Below are 14,008 nucleotides of genomic sequence, written 5' to 3'. Positions count from 1 at the left end.
ATTTTTCCATCATAAGACACACCCATCTGAATCTGTTTTGTCAGCTTACTTGAAGGTCTGTGCAGCAGAACATTTTGTTATCCAAACTGTTGTGATGCTGATTCCTGTTCAACAGTAGATGAACTGAACGCATTCAGATTCTTACTACTTAGTGTTCAGTCTCCAGAAACATAGCAGGATGACTGCACGTTTTTATTTTGTACAAACAAATTGATATAGAAACAGTTGAGTGGCTTTGGTTTTGCTTTGATTACGATGAAGAAAATGGATGGCTCATGGCTTGTCTTTCTCCTGGAAATCAGCGTTTCGTGTCGCAGAGAGGTCAGCCATGGCTAGAAGCTGTTGTTGTCTGGGTGGCCAGTGACCTGTATAAAAGGAGTTCCCAGTGATGGACATTTCTCAGCTGGCATTGCTATTGACCATTTTAATGGGCAGGCTGAGGACTGAGTGTAAGATGAAGCTAAGCTGGTTAGCCAGGGAGGTTCCTCTGGGTTGGGCTTCAGGCGGGTGGGCAGGAGAGTGCAGGGCTGCTCATGCCATGGCTTGTCTGCCTTTGCTGTTTGTTTTCTTGCAAAAGTGGAGGATGTGCCAAATGAACTGAATTTCGAAACCAAGCAGGTTTCAGTATGTTCACCCTCTTCTCCTGCGTCTGAGAAATCATTGCAGGTGTTTGAACAAGTACTTATTTTCTTAACATGTTATGAAGCACATATGCAAAATTACTGTTTTGTTTTCATTTTGATTATAAATGCTGCCCCAATCTTTGTTGGATTTGGAGATTTTCTTTGGGTGGTGAGGAGGGTGTTTGAAGGAGTTTTGGGTGGATTTCTTCGTTGTTTTATTTTGTTTTTGTGACTCTGCTAATTTATTTTAACAATTTAGAAGTCGTGTGATAAGTCCAATTCAGTTTGGTTATGCCTGCACTGCAGGGTAGTCAATCTGGGTGCAGTTCCCAGTCTCCAGGCCCTTGCCATGCAGTGCCTGTGTGGTGTGGGTGCATCCCAGTGACGCGTGCATCATCCCCCTGAGGACCTGGTTTCCTTGGGGAAATCATCTGTGCTCAGGAGCTGTAATGGAACCTTGTGTTTTGGGTGAGTGGGAACCAGGTCTAGCAGACAGGTTGGGAGGTACATCTGGCTTGCAGTTGGCTTGTTATTATGTAGAATAAAGAAAAGCTCTTAAGATGCCTCATGCTGGTTACCTTTGTGTCGTAGCTGTGAACCTGATGAAAACCAGTGCAGATCATTCTGGCACCTCAGGCAATGTTGTTGAGTTCTGCCTCATAGCTCTGGGAAGTCTGAGAAGGTATTATTTTCTTCTGTCAGACCAACTGGTACAGTTGTAAAACTTAGACATTTTCCAGGTTTGTGGGCCTTTTTTCAGGCCTGAAAAAGAAATGACAGTTTTCAAAACTAAATACAGGATGAGAGCAGTTGCTCAGAGTTTAAATTGAGATAGCACAGTTATAGACTGTCTTGAAACAAAAGTAGTTGGTAAGCATGGAGGGAGGAGGAAAAGCTCACAAAATTTCCTGCATTTATCCTGTGTATTTGAATTTGGTTTAGTGCAGTTTATATTGTGAATTGCGGCTGGCCATGGCTTTGTTGTGGTAGTTCATGTTCCAATATCTAAGTTTACTGAGGAGGGAGAGATCTCCTGCTGGGCTCCCCACGTTGGATGGGTGAATCATGTCCAGCCAGTTCAGCAGCTGGAAGCAGCATGCCTGGTGCTGCATGGTGAGGATGCCCAGCAAACTCTTGTGGTGATGTGCTGCAGACAGAGCAGGTGGCTCCTAAATAGGAGCTCAGCAAACAGGTGCAATGTTTGGCCTCCTTGAGTGCAGGGTATCTCTCCTCCTCGCTGTAATGATCTCTCTTCCTCAAAAAACCTCTGCTGCAGGTACCTTCTACAAAGTTTGGCTTTGGCATGTGGTAATTCAGTTTATAATTGCCTACATCAGCTGCTTTGGGAAATCTTCCACCTTTGTGCTGCAGTGGCAGCAGCAGCAGGTTTCTCACAAACTGCTTATGCGGACAAGACTTAGGTGCAGAGCTGAAATATTAGGAAAAAGTAAGTGTATTTTTGCTCCACTTACAATTGGTATTTGTGCAGTGTGAGCTTGTCTGTATGAATGTTTTATGAAAAGCACAGTATTTTAACAAATTTGCATGACAAAGACAGCATGTAAGGTACCCGGTTAATGAGTCTGAGGCAGTAAAGTGCTTAGAATAAACACTGCATTTGACTGTTTTTTCCTACAAAATGTATTAATTTGCAGCGATTTTAAGATGAAAACTATTTCTCTCTTATTCTTCATGATAAAAGTGCTTTATGGTGAGATGTCAGTTTCAGAGATGGAGACCAGGTACATCAGTCTGCCTGTTTTCCTGGCCATGCAGCATCCCAGCATCCTCTCCACACTCGATATGCTCTTTTGGATTCACAGTTCCTCCAAAAAAAGTGCATCATTTCTTTTAGGAGACTATCACAGTCAATATAATTGAGTTTGTTCTCAAGAAATAACATCCTTTGGTGTGAAATTTCTCTCTGCAATTTATTTTATGTCTTTTTTCATACCATTTCAAATATTTTATCATCTTCCTTGGTGTTTCTGTCATTTTGCTGTTTGCTGGCTGTCACCTTGTCCTTCCCACACTTGGCTGTACACTGCCAGTTCATCTCTTGCCACACGAAGAAAACGTGGGGAAGGTCTGATGATAGCAGAGATAAAGGTAAAATACAGGGTGTAAATTACTGAATGACTTTATATAACTTCCCCTTCATAATCTAGGTAAGGTTTGAGACCTGATTTATGTTTTGTTTTGAGTCAAAAATTCACATGCAGTCATGCAGGGCAGTAATTTCAGGTAATGTGTGTGCGGTGGGTGGTAACGTGCTCCTGCACGTCCTCATGAAAGCAAGCGGCTTCAGCAGTGAGCAATCCCTGTGCAAGTACCATCTTGTGCCTGCTCAGGCACCCCGCACTCACTCCTGCTTCACAGAGAATACATGGGAAAGCTTCACAATTAGCAGTTTGCTCATTTATTGCTGCTCGTATCTATGCCTCCATTAGTGCTGCAAGCGTGATCTGGCAGGGGCTGAGGTTGAAGGATATTGCCATTGATTTCCCTGGGTGTTAAAGACCCCGTGCAGGCAGTGCTCATTGATCGTGGTCCTTGTCCTGTGTGCCAGCACTGTTCAGCTCCTTACTCCAGGAGGATGGGAAAAATGGCCAAAGGTGATCTGATCTGAGGTGGGGATGGGCTCATCCTCCTGGGTCTTACTCTTGTCTTCTGCATTTCATCTCCTGCAGCCTCCAGTTCCTACTTTCTACTTCATCCTGGCCTTGGGGTTTCACCAGTTCTTCTGTGAGCAGATTCAGCTCCCTTACCCAGCAAGAACAACACGTGTGTTCTATCCTCCTCCTTTTTTTGACAGCAGCAGATGACCAGTGCCAGCAGCACTGTGGGCAGGGGAGATGGCAGAAATGTGACATTTCTGGCGGGGTCTGAGCTGCCATGGAAGGATGCTTGAGGGTCTGCAGGCATGTGCCAAGGAGAGTTGTTGACCCCACCTGGGATCCCAGCATGGATTGCAGGATGGTGAGCAGCAGGCTCACTGCTGGTGCTGTTGTTGCTCCATCATTGGTTGGGTGTTAGATCCCTCTTTGGACTGATTTCTTCTTCCAGCATCCTTTCTTTCTCAGATTTTGTCTGAACACATCAGTGCAAACTGTTTGGAAATATATAAATGTATATGTTACATACAAAAGATTGTTCAATTGTTTCAATTGTTCAGTCTTTAGAACAGATGTGTTAGAGGAGGCTTATCACCATGTTCCAGTATTTAAAGGGTGTGTACAGAGAGGATGGAGATCATTTTGTGCAAGGAGTCAAATGGAAAAGACAAGGGGTAATGGGTGAGATTTTTATTGGGCAGAAATGAAAATTTTTTCATGGTGAGATCATCCTTTGGATTAATCTCCCCGGGGAAGTGATGGATACTCCAAAATAGGACACTGATAAGATTTGCCTGGACAGAGTGCTGGCCCATCTTGTGTTGACTATGAAAAGTTGGCCCAGATGATCCTTAATATCTCTTCCAACCTGTTATTCTTTGATTCTATGATATAATCAGTAGAGAGAACATTAGGAAGCCCTACTGCAAATAATTGCTGCATACATGAGAAATAAAGCTGCTGAGTTTAGTGCTAATTGTGTTACATACTGAGGGGACACTTGGTCATCAGTGCAAGCGTGCGTGTCCCCATCCTGATTGCTCCTCTGGCCTCTGGCTTCAGCACTCCCATTGCTTCAGTGGTTTTATGCCCCACCTGTGGAAATGAGCCCTGTGCATGACCTGCTTGGTGCCACCTTCCTTGTGCACAGCCTTCCAAGCACTTCGAGGGTTTGATCTTTGTCTCCGTGTGCCGTTTGCTCGCTGGAAAATATTTTCTGTGGCAGGACTAGCTCTTTCCCAATTCCAAGATCTAAACAATAAAAACCTTGGTACAAGCTGATCTTTCTCCTCTGGCCTCTGTGTGCCAGTGCTTGGCAGTCTTGATAGGCTGTATCCCTGATTGAGCCTTCATTACGCCGTTAATGAGATGTGAAGAGCTTGCTGCAGCCAGCACGGTAATACAAGACCACCAGCTGCTTTGAGTGCAGTTTTTTGATACCTGGAGTCTTGGGTGTGAATTACAGATGACAGGATTTTCTTACTTGGCTATGTATGTCACTCGCACACAAGTACTGCGTGTGCGTGTCTCACTCCAGAATCCATGTGAGTGCTTTTTCATGCAGGATCTTTGCATTTCATTAAGGGATAGGAATGCCATAAATTCATTCCATATTCATGCCTTGAGTAACTAGAAAGGTTAAGGGATGAAAACTAATCATAGAGTTTGGCTGAAGTATTTTTAAACAAATTGAGATGGGGTTTTGGAGAGAGACCTGCAGTTTGTTAGAGCCATCAAGGGGATAAATTTGAATGAAAGCATAAGCTGCATCATGTGAATACATTTTTATAGCATTTGTGGCTGTTTTAGGAATTTTCCAAAGGATTAGGTTGTCAATACAGACACTCCCTATAGGAAAATTTGTGTCATTTTTGTCAGAAGTCTTGGTCAAAAAGAAGTGCCCCAGAGTAATGGGTGCTGGGGTCAGGAAAAGATACTGGAAATTTGGGTTCAGGTTCCTGAGCCAAGTGAAGAAGACCCATCTGTTAAACATTACTTGGCTATGTTGCCTGTGAATAAAGGCCCTTAGCACCTGGCTGACCAGCCTGTCCTGTTATCCCTCTCCTACCCCAGCTGTTTTAGAGGAGAGGGTTTCTTTCTTTCTTTCTTTTGGTTTGATAAAATTCTGGTCTGGAATGGGGAATGTTAAAATCCTGAAAGATTTTCCAGGCTTGGATTTTTATATTTTTGTTTTTGCCTGCTGTGTTGTGACTGCAGTGTCTTTTCTGTCTTGAATTTCTCTAATAAAAGCATGGTGGAAAATGAGCTTTATTTTCAGTTTGAGTAGCATAAAAGCCTTGCATTGCTCTTTGATGAGTCTAGCCAGCCTCTCAAGGCCTCATCCTCCCTTGCTTGAGGGGAAAAAAGGGCAAAAAGCTGCATTTTCCTCTGGCTGCTTCAGCTGGCTGCTGGCCACAGGCTCTTTGGAGAAGGAGGTGGCAGCAGGGCTGTGTCTCTGGCTTGCAGAGGTTGGACATGTGGAAAAGGGGCTCTGTGGTGTCATTCCATGTGAGATAATTGACATGTGTGTGCTGTGGCACTCATCCTGCTTTCTAGAGGAGCAAGGAGAAGCAGCCAGCCCTAGCAGGTTTTTTATCCATTGTTTTCCATTGTGTTGATGGGAAGTCCAGGACTGCTGTCACCTGCTCTGGGTTTAGGATTAAGGAGGACAAGGCTAGGCCAGCAGGGAGGAGAAGCTCAGTTCGAGCTTTAGAAATGGACTTTTTTTCTGTGCCTAAATAACAGAATTGCATAAACAGTTGTTCCCCAGATACTAAGGGGGGGTTGTGTCCTGTGGTTGACTGACATGCCTCACCATTTGTAGGTGCCAGTCCAAGGTTTTCCTTCTGTTGTGCTTTCTTTTCAAGATTCTCTCCTCTCTGTACTCCCAAGCATCTGAAAAGATGCTAGTTCTCTGCATGGGATATCCTTTCAGGGGCATTTTTATTTCTCCTGTCTTTCTGGGGGTCAATTCTCAAGGAATCTGTGGAAGTTCAACCATCTAAAGAATCACTATCCTGCTCCTAATCCTTGGCTAAAATAGAATCATGGAGTTACAGAATGGTTTGGGTTGGAGAGGACCTTTAAAGGTCATCTAGTCCAAGCCCCCTGCAGTGAGCAGGGACATCTTCAACAGCATCAGGTTGCTCAGAGTCCCATCCAACCTGACCTTGGATGTTTCCAGGCATGGGATATCCACCACCCTTTCCAGGGCAACCTGTTCCAGTGTTTTACCACCCTCAGCCCCATAAACTGCAGATTAAAACAAGACTGGGGAGGTGATGTTTGGTGGTGATGACTCAGACACCTACAGGCACTCAGAAAACCTGGCTAAAAGAACTCCCTGCTGGTATAAGAATTATTTGATCCTTTTCTGCCCCTGCCAGAGCTGGAGCCCAGTAATGCTCCCAGTTATTTTGGTGGGTGGCCCCTTTGCAGAAGAAACAGACATTCCTGCCCTGCCCTTCTGCCAAAAAGGAAGAAAAATAATCAAAAAACTCAAGTGATAACCAAAATTTTTCTTCAAAGAGCTGTGGAAAGTGAAATATATGGAAGCTACAGAAAGGACCTTAGGTTTGCAGGGAAAGCTGACTGCTGAGGGGGATGTTATCCAAGCAATCCATCACAGTATCTGAAATGTCAGGAGTGGAGGCCTGGGTTCAGTTCAGGGAGTCTCCGTGGTCCCAGTTGTTATTGAGAATAAAGACTTATTAACCCAGGTCAAGGAGCCACAAAACGTGGCCCTGGAAGAGGGAAATACAGCGCCAGGAGATTTGCAAGGCTTAGCTACTTTGGGTTTAACACCGTGGGTGATAAATCTGTGTGCAGTGCTGTGGTGGATCCCAACCACTCGGGTTTGTCTGAAAAAGCTAAAATAATCCTCCGTTTAGTGCTTTATTTTCTGGTGGTACAGGTTCAGCTGGTAAAGGCGGTACCTGGAAACTGAAAATCCACCAAAGTAAGCCCTTTAAATGGAGTGCTGTTTCTGCAAGGTTTTAATGGTTTTGTGCAGCAGTTGTGTTGTTTTGCTTTTGTTCGGTAGCTCTGAATTTAGTTTGAAAAACTAATTCCTATATCCTCTTAAGGATTAACTTCATCACACCCCTAAACACTTCATCTGTTTTGTTTGTTGGTCTTAAATCTGTGGGACTGTCACAGCAGGCAGGATGCATGGGCTGGACTGTGACTTGTGTAGATGACCCTTGTAATTAGGGATTTCAGCTGTGGCACTGTGGACTCGGGATGAAAACAGCCCTGAGTTTAGCCTTGTATAATTGTAGTTTGACATTTTTAGTTTGCTAAATGCTTTCATAACTGAAAGGGATTTATTATCCAATAGGAAGACTATTAATGTTGACACTGTTGGCAATTAAAAACAATCCTGGAAACGGAATTTTACTTCTCCTGATTGCTTTTGAAATAATTTGTTTTTCAATGTTACTTTAGGATTGGTTCATTTATTAGGTCTTTTTTCCTTGTGTGACAATGAGATAATTGCTATTTATTTTTTATCCCGCAAGCAATTATAATCAAAGCAGCCAAATATAGAGTCTGCTTTGACCTGGAATCAGAGTGACCTGTCAACATGAGGCTACTGTAGTCTTTAGCTTTTCAATTTAATTTTATTTCATAGGCACTCACCAGAATGCATTTAGCAGGGCTGAAAAAATTCTGGGTAGAGTTTTGGGTGTTCATTAATTACAGTGGTGCAGAGCCAAGGAAGTGGGCAGATAAGAACAACTTTGGGTTGGTTATTAATAGCAAAAATTGTGATCTTTTATCTCGGGTTGGGTGGACTGTGTTGGACCAATGTCCCAAGCGCTCAGAGGAGGAGATGCTGGCAGCCTGCCAAGGGAGGGGTAGCTGCAAATTAAGGGAAAATTGCAAACAATTGTCTCTAGGGAGTTTCTGCAGCCAAGTTTTGCTGAAAGGAAGCAGAAGATACTTTATTTTTGAACTAAGCAGTTTTAAGGTAAAGCTTGACTCTTATATTGAAACACACATGAACACATAAGAATGTAGAAGTTGTTTTCTGTTATGAAAGACCTGGACATCTACAACTGTGTATCAGGAATAAGGGAATGAATATGAAATAAGAGTGAGTAAATAATGCTGTTAAGTAGTACCTGGAAAGAAATTTGCAGGAAGGAACGAGGCTCTTGAGACAGGTAGAAGCACAGAAGCCAGAAGTAAACAGCTGTGCAGGGGGCAGAAGGGTACCATTTTTCAGCAAATTCACTACTTACATGCCAGGTTTGATTTAGTTATGGTGGGGAAGCCACTGTGTGCTCACAGATGGGAAGGAAGTAAGACAGTGCTCTGTGACCAAATCCTTAGCACTAGCATGGGATCAGGGCAAAAGGCTGATTTGGGGAGTTGTGCTTAATGGTTCTTAATAATTCTGGCTAAAAGTGAAAAATGCAAATCCACACTACCATTGAAGTCACATATTGAAATGCCAGGAGCATCTTATCAGCATGAAATTATGTCCCTGGTGGCAGTATTATATTTTGGCAGTGGCTTCCATGAAATAAAACACACTTCAGTAAGAAGTTGCTTTTCCATCAAGTCTCTCTTCTCACTTCAACCCAGAGTTTTCTGCACTTAGTGGGAGCAATTCTTTTGAGTCTCATGGCTCGGTAGCTGCTGCAAGACTATCTCAAAGCTCCTGTCCCAAGTTCTTTCCCTGTTTTACACTGCACTGTTTGGATTTGGCCTCCAGTCTAAGACAGAGCAGATTTGTTGGGATGTTGTGGGTGCTGTTGGTTGAGCTCAAGAAGTTCCTTGCCTCACTGGCTCATCCCCCTCCTATCTCCTGGCATCAGTGTGGTTGCCTCCCTCACCAGGTCTGTCAAAAATGTCACAGGTTTTGCAGGCTTTTTTAACGGCAGGGTTATTTTGATGGATGTGTGTTAGGGAATGACACCTTGGCAGGTGCAGTGGAAGGTGGGGGGCAGCAGAAGGAGGGGGCACAGGGCTGAGTAGGGGGGAAGGAACCAGCTCCCCCAGTTCAGCTGGGGCTGCAGGAGCATTTCAGAGCATGTCTTTGCAGCAGCAAAGAACATGTATTTTGGAGGCTGAGAGTGGCATTTGTGCTTCTGCTGAGGTTCCAGTGCTGGAAAAATTTTTACAATCCATCAGTGACTTGGAATTGACAATTTCAGGTATGCTCTTGCCCGAGGTCACTTTACATGCAGGGTCTTTTTAGAGAGTAAGGTTGTTTCTCAGAAGTTCAGCTCCTGAAATGCAACATTTTGAAATCTGGGAGCAATGGAGAAGTTTGGTTTAACAAGTGGGGAGGGAATTCAAAAAAGGTATGCCAAATTCTCTCCTGAAAAAGCCTCCTTTTAAATTCAAAGTTTATTGCTTTATCTTGACTTTTAGAAAACCCGCATGAAACTTCCTTGCCTTTGAAAGCTTGATAGAAACTCTTGAAGTACTTTGACTGAAACAGAAAATTTAATAGTGAGGCATTTTGAACACCGAACGATGTTTGTGGGCAGGTAATTTAAACAGGTACTAATATGGAACAGTGTTGTACTTGAAAGGCTACAACTGGTGTATACACATAAATGGGGGAAATATCACTGGGAGCAATAAAATCTAGGGATGCTTCATACTTCTTTCATTGCAAACAATTTTTATGGTATGGCCTGTGAAGCAATTGAAATGCAGAGAGCTGGCACATCACTAGATTGATAATTCTTCTTGCTTCTTATAGCTTATTCTCAGTACAGATGTCCCCAATTCTTTCTTTCTATCACATTAAAGTTTCTTGTCTGCTTCAATTTCATGCCTGCCTCAAACGTAGCATTTTTCAAAATTGTCCCTCCAATTTATTTTTTTCCTCTTTAAAAGTTTATATCAGATGAAACCTAACTGCTAGTTTCTATCCCAAGGTTTACACTTAAATTTTTAACAAGCTCGTTTTTAAGATTGGTCTTCCTTGAGAGAGCACTTGGCTGATCCATCAATAATTATGTAGTAATAAAGCAACTGTGTAAAAATGGCACCTTCGTGCTGAACAGATTGGTTTGCAGTGCCACTGACAAAGATGAATGTTTATTACAATTTACTACTTTTGGTTCTGCAGATGCAATAGAGCTATTTTCTTTTTGGCTTAAGTGTCACGAAAAGTAATTTCCAATTGTGGAATCTTTATGATAATAAGGATGTATAACTAGGAGAGATCAGACTAAGTTTCAAATACCAGCATCAGTTTGCAAGGCTGGTAATTTAGGAAAAAAAATAAATAGAAAATTATTTACTTCATTTTGTTGCTGAAAAAATTTTTTAAGAACACACAGGGAAACCTACAATATGATGTGGTTACTCTTCTGAATTAATTGCTGTAATATTAATTGTTGATTCTTTAAAAATTGGCAAGTTTCCTCATTTTCTTTGCTGCATCCAAAGATATCTAATGTTGATTGTACTACAATGTGAAGGAAAATGTAACATCTAAAATTAACACAAAAGCCTGAAATTGTTGTTCTTGTTTATTTTCTTTTTTTTTAAGTGCCACACTTTTTCTTTTTTTTTAAAGCACAGTTAAGGCTGTGATTTAGATGACTTGTATTGTTCAAATCTGTCCTCTCCTTTTGGGTAAAATGCAGAATAACATTCTGTAAGTTTTTATGGTCGGTAGATGCATCATTTCAGTCAGCCAAGCTGGTTGATTGCAATGTCACTGCAGTGATGAAATTGTCTCTTGGTAGCAGCTGAGAAACACCTTGAGAATTGACCTTTAGTGGATGCAGATGTTGGGATCGGTGCCTCTGCAGCCTCCGGGTGCTCCTTTGCTGGGTTTCCCCGGGTGGTTCTGGGGCACCGAGGTCCTGGCACAGCCCCACTGGTGGCTGGCAGTGGGGGCAGAGCTGAAAGGTGCTGTCACCCACCTGCAAACCTCCTCTGGCCACAGGCCAGAATTCCCGGGATCTTTCCCTTTGCTGCCTGAAATAGTGCCTTGGCCTGATGTTGGGTCTGTTCTCCCCGTTGGAGGGAGGGGTGCAGGTGGTCCTGCTCCAAAAGTGGCAAAGCTCCAGCTTCATCCCCTCGGTCCCTGGTTTGAGTGTTCCACAGACCAGTTTGCTGCCACAGCCCTCAAGCCTTTGTGGCAACTTGTGGCTACGTCAGCAAACACTTTCAACCCAGGTCATTCATTTCAGTTGGCAGTTGCTGACAGAAATGTTCCTTTGCTTGGCTTTATTTTAGCATTTAATGATTTTTATGTTGGTTTTGATGGCCTGAAGGGAATTGCATGGGAGCGTTTTGTCTGGACTTTAGTATTCTCTGCTTTATCTTGCTAGCAAGATTTAAAATCTTACTCCTTCAGGAGATAGGGCTTTTGTCTGTGCATCTTGCAAGATCTTCCCTCACTGGTCCCTTCTGTCAGCTCATTATCCTGGGCTTATTTCACTGCACAGTTTGTGATGGTAAAGTTTGCTGTGAAAAGAATTTGCCTAGTTAAAACTAGCATAAGGAACAAGTCATCTATTCTTACCTAAAGAAATAATATATACATAAATGTCTATTCCATAGAAGAGGATGGTAGATCTGAATTTGAAATAATGATCTGGTGGGATTTTGTAATGAAATAGTAAAATGTTATCCAGAACTTATTTTCGGAAGACAACTCTGGTTTCATTAATAAATTCAAAATAAACTTTCCTGATTTCAGAGAGATGAGTGTTACTTGTGGTGCTGAATGTGTTTAAATGGACTCATACAAGAAAATAACATCAGTCTCTCCCAGTGGGCTGTGGGCATTACTCATGTTCCTGAAAATGGATGCTATAATACTGTGTATTATGGAGGACCTGGATTGAGCTCTGCAGAAAGTATCATTATTCAGTTAATTAAACAACTCTGATATTATGCCATATGCTGTACAGTAAAATGGGTGCATGGCAGAAAGAGCCATGAGTCCTTCCAGACTGAGACATGATTTATTACTTTCTGCCTCTGCAACACTGTGTTAAGTAGAGGCCTAATAGATTTAAATAAAGAATTAATTACATGTGGATGTGGGACGTGTCTTTTCCAGTAAGCTCCTTGAAATGCTTACTGGGTTTTTGAGACTTAGTAAAATCTTTCCAAAGTCTTTGCTTTGCTGTGCAACTAATCAACATTTAAGCAGGGTCCTTTGTGTGCCTGTAACCTGGAGAGGATGGCCAGATTGAGAGAAACTGTAATCAGCAATGCAGAACTTAGCTAAAATGAAACATGAAGTATAGTCCTGTTAGTATATAAACTTTATATACAAGTCAGATGTTGAGATTAATCATAAGGACAGGTTGCACAAGCAGATGGCTGGCCTTTCTGATAGCCATTAGCTTGAAAGGCTGGCTTTGAAACCGGCTCCGTGCTTTATAGGTGAATCATGCTGCTGGGCTTTGTTGGGAAAAGGTTATTTCTCCACCTCCACCAAAACCTCCTGTGCACAAAAGTGCCTTTTTCCACTGTTCCTGGAGGATAAGACAAATTAGTCTCCAGGAACTTCTCCACAACTTTGTTCTCTTGGAGAGTTGTGGTGTCAGAGGGCATTGCAGCGCCGTAATGGATGGATCTCAGGCATATGGAGTACACATGCTAATTGTGCTGTGCTTATGGATCAGTCCGTCCAAATGCCAAGGCCTCAGAGCTGCTGCAGGCAAAATGTAAAAATCCTTCTTGTCTGTCTACTATGCACTGGGGAACAGGTTCATTGCAGTCACTAAAATGTAGGGGAGAGGAGGAGGAGGAGATGAGAGACAGAGCCCATGCCTGTCCTCCCAAGGAGTTCCTGCAGGAGCTGAGCTGTCTGCAGCAGCCTGTGAGGTGACTGAGGGACCTTGCTGTGCTCCAGTGGCACCTGGAGCCATGCAGGCAATGCCTAAACTTTGGGCTGCAGACATCCTTATATGCTTTGTGTATATAGTTGCCTGAATGGACACAAAACTGCCTTGGTCTCTGGGGAAGGGCTCCTGCAAGAGCTCTGTTTGATAGAGAAGTACTTTAACACCTACATGTTTCTCAGCCATTAGGCATGGTTAGAGACAAAAAGATAGCTCTTTCATCTAACAAGAAACAGTGCAACTGCTGTAATTTTTATTTTAAAACGTGGTCTGTGCTGGCTGCAGGTCTCTGCTGCATGATGGCTGATGCTCTCACCACTACAGATCTGCATTTCTGTACCTGCCGCCTTTTAAGAATTCAAACCAAATATCTCCTACTTCCGTGTTTGTAAACCCCAACTGGTGATCCTGATCACCAAACCAGTCAGGATCTTATGTGTCCTTTCTCTCTGCTCCATGTCTCTGATAGTCCTGGCAACATGGTACTCTGCCTGAGTCCAGCTCTGAGTCCAGCCCCCATCCACCTCAGAGGATTTCTTTTGGGCCAGGTTCCCACCTTGCTTTTGATAGGGGAGCTTCTGCTCTTGTCTGTTGTTCTATTTAATAATAAGAATAATTTTTTATCTTCTCTTTCCTCTTCCCATCTCTGTAATTCCCTGCTTGCTATTTCTCATTAGCAATGAAGGAAGGAAGAAGCTGGGTAACAAAATGAGAAATTTCTTACCTTATAATTTTCTTTCAGTTAACAGCTTCTCACCATTCAGCCCGCCCGGACAGTGCGGTAAATGGCCAGGACATAAATTGATTTTTTTCCTCTAAATAAAGACTTGGGTATATAATTTCATACTCTATGTTTTGATGTTGTCTTAATGCTAATAATTTTCTGCTGAAGCATTTCTGTAGTCTGGGTGGCTTCTGGTGGCTGGTGCTGAGC

General features: G+C 42.9%; 1 protein-coding gene across 2 annotated transcripts in view; it reads left to right on the top strand.

Annotated features, from left to right (window-relative positions):
- The window catches only part of BRF1 (BRF1 RNA polymerase III transcription initiation factor subunit), a 172,019-nt gene that overhangs the window by 101,611 nt on the left and 56,400 nt on the right, over nt 1–14,008 (top strand). The gene's annotated exons all lie outside the window — the stretch shown is intronic.

Source organism: Passer domesticus, chromosome 6, assembly GCF_036417665.1.
Source record: "Passer domesticus isolate bPasDom1 chromosome 6, bPasDom1.hap1, whole genome shotgun sequence".
In the NCBI taxonomy this organism is placed as follows: Eukaryota; Metazoa; Chordata; class Aves; order Passeriformes; family Passeridae; genus Passer; species Passer domesticus.
This window is presented reverse-complemented; position numbering and strand designations above follow the sequence as displayed.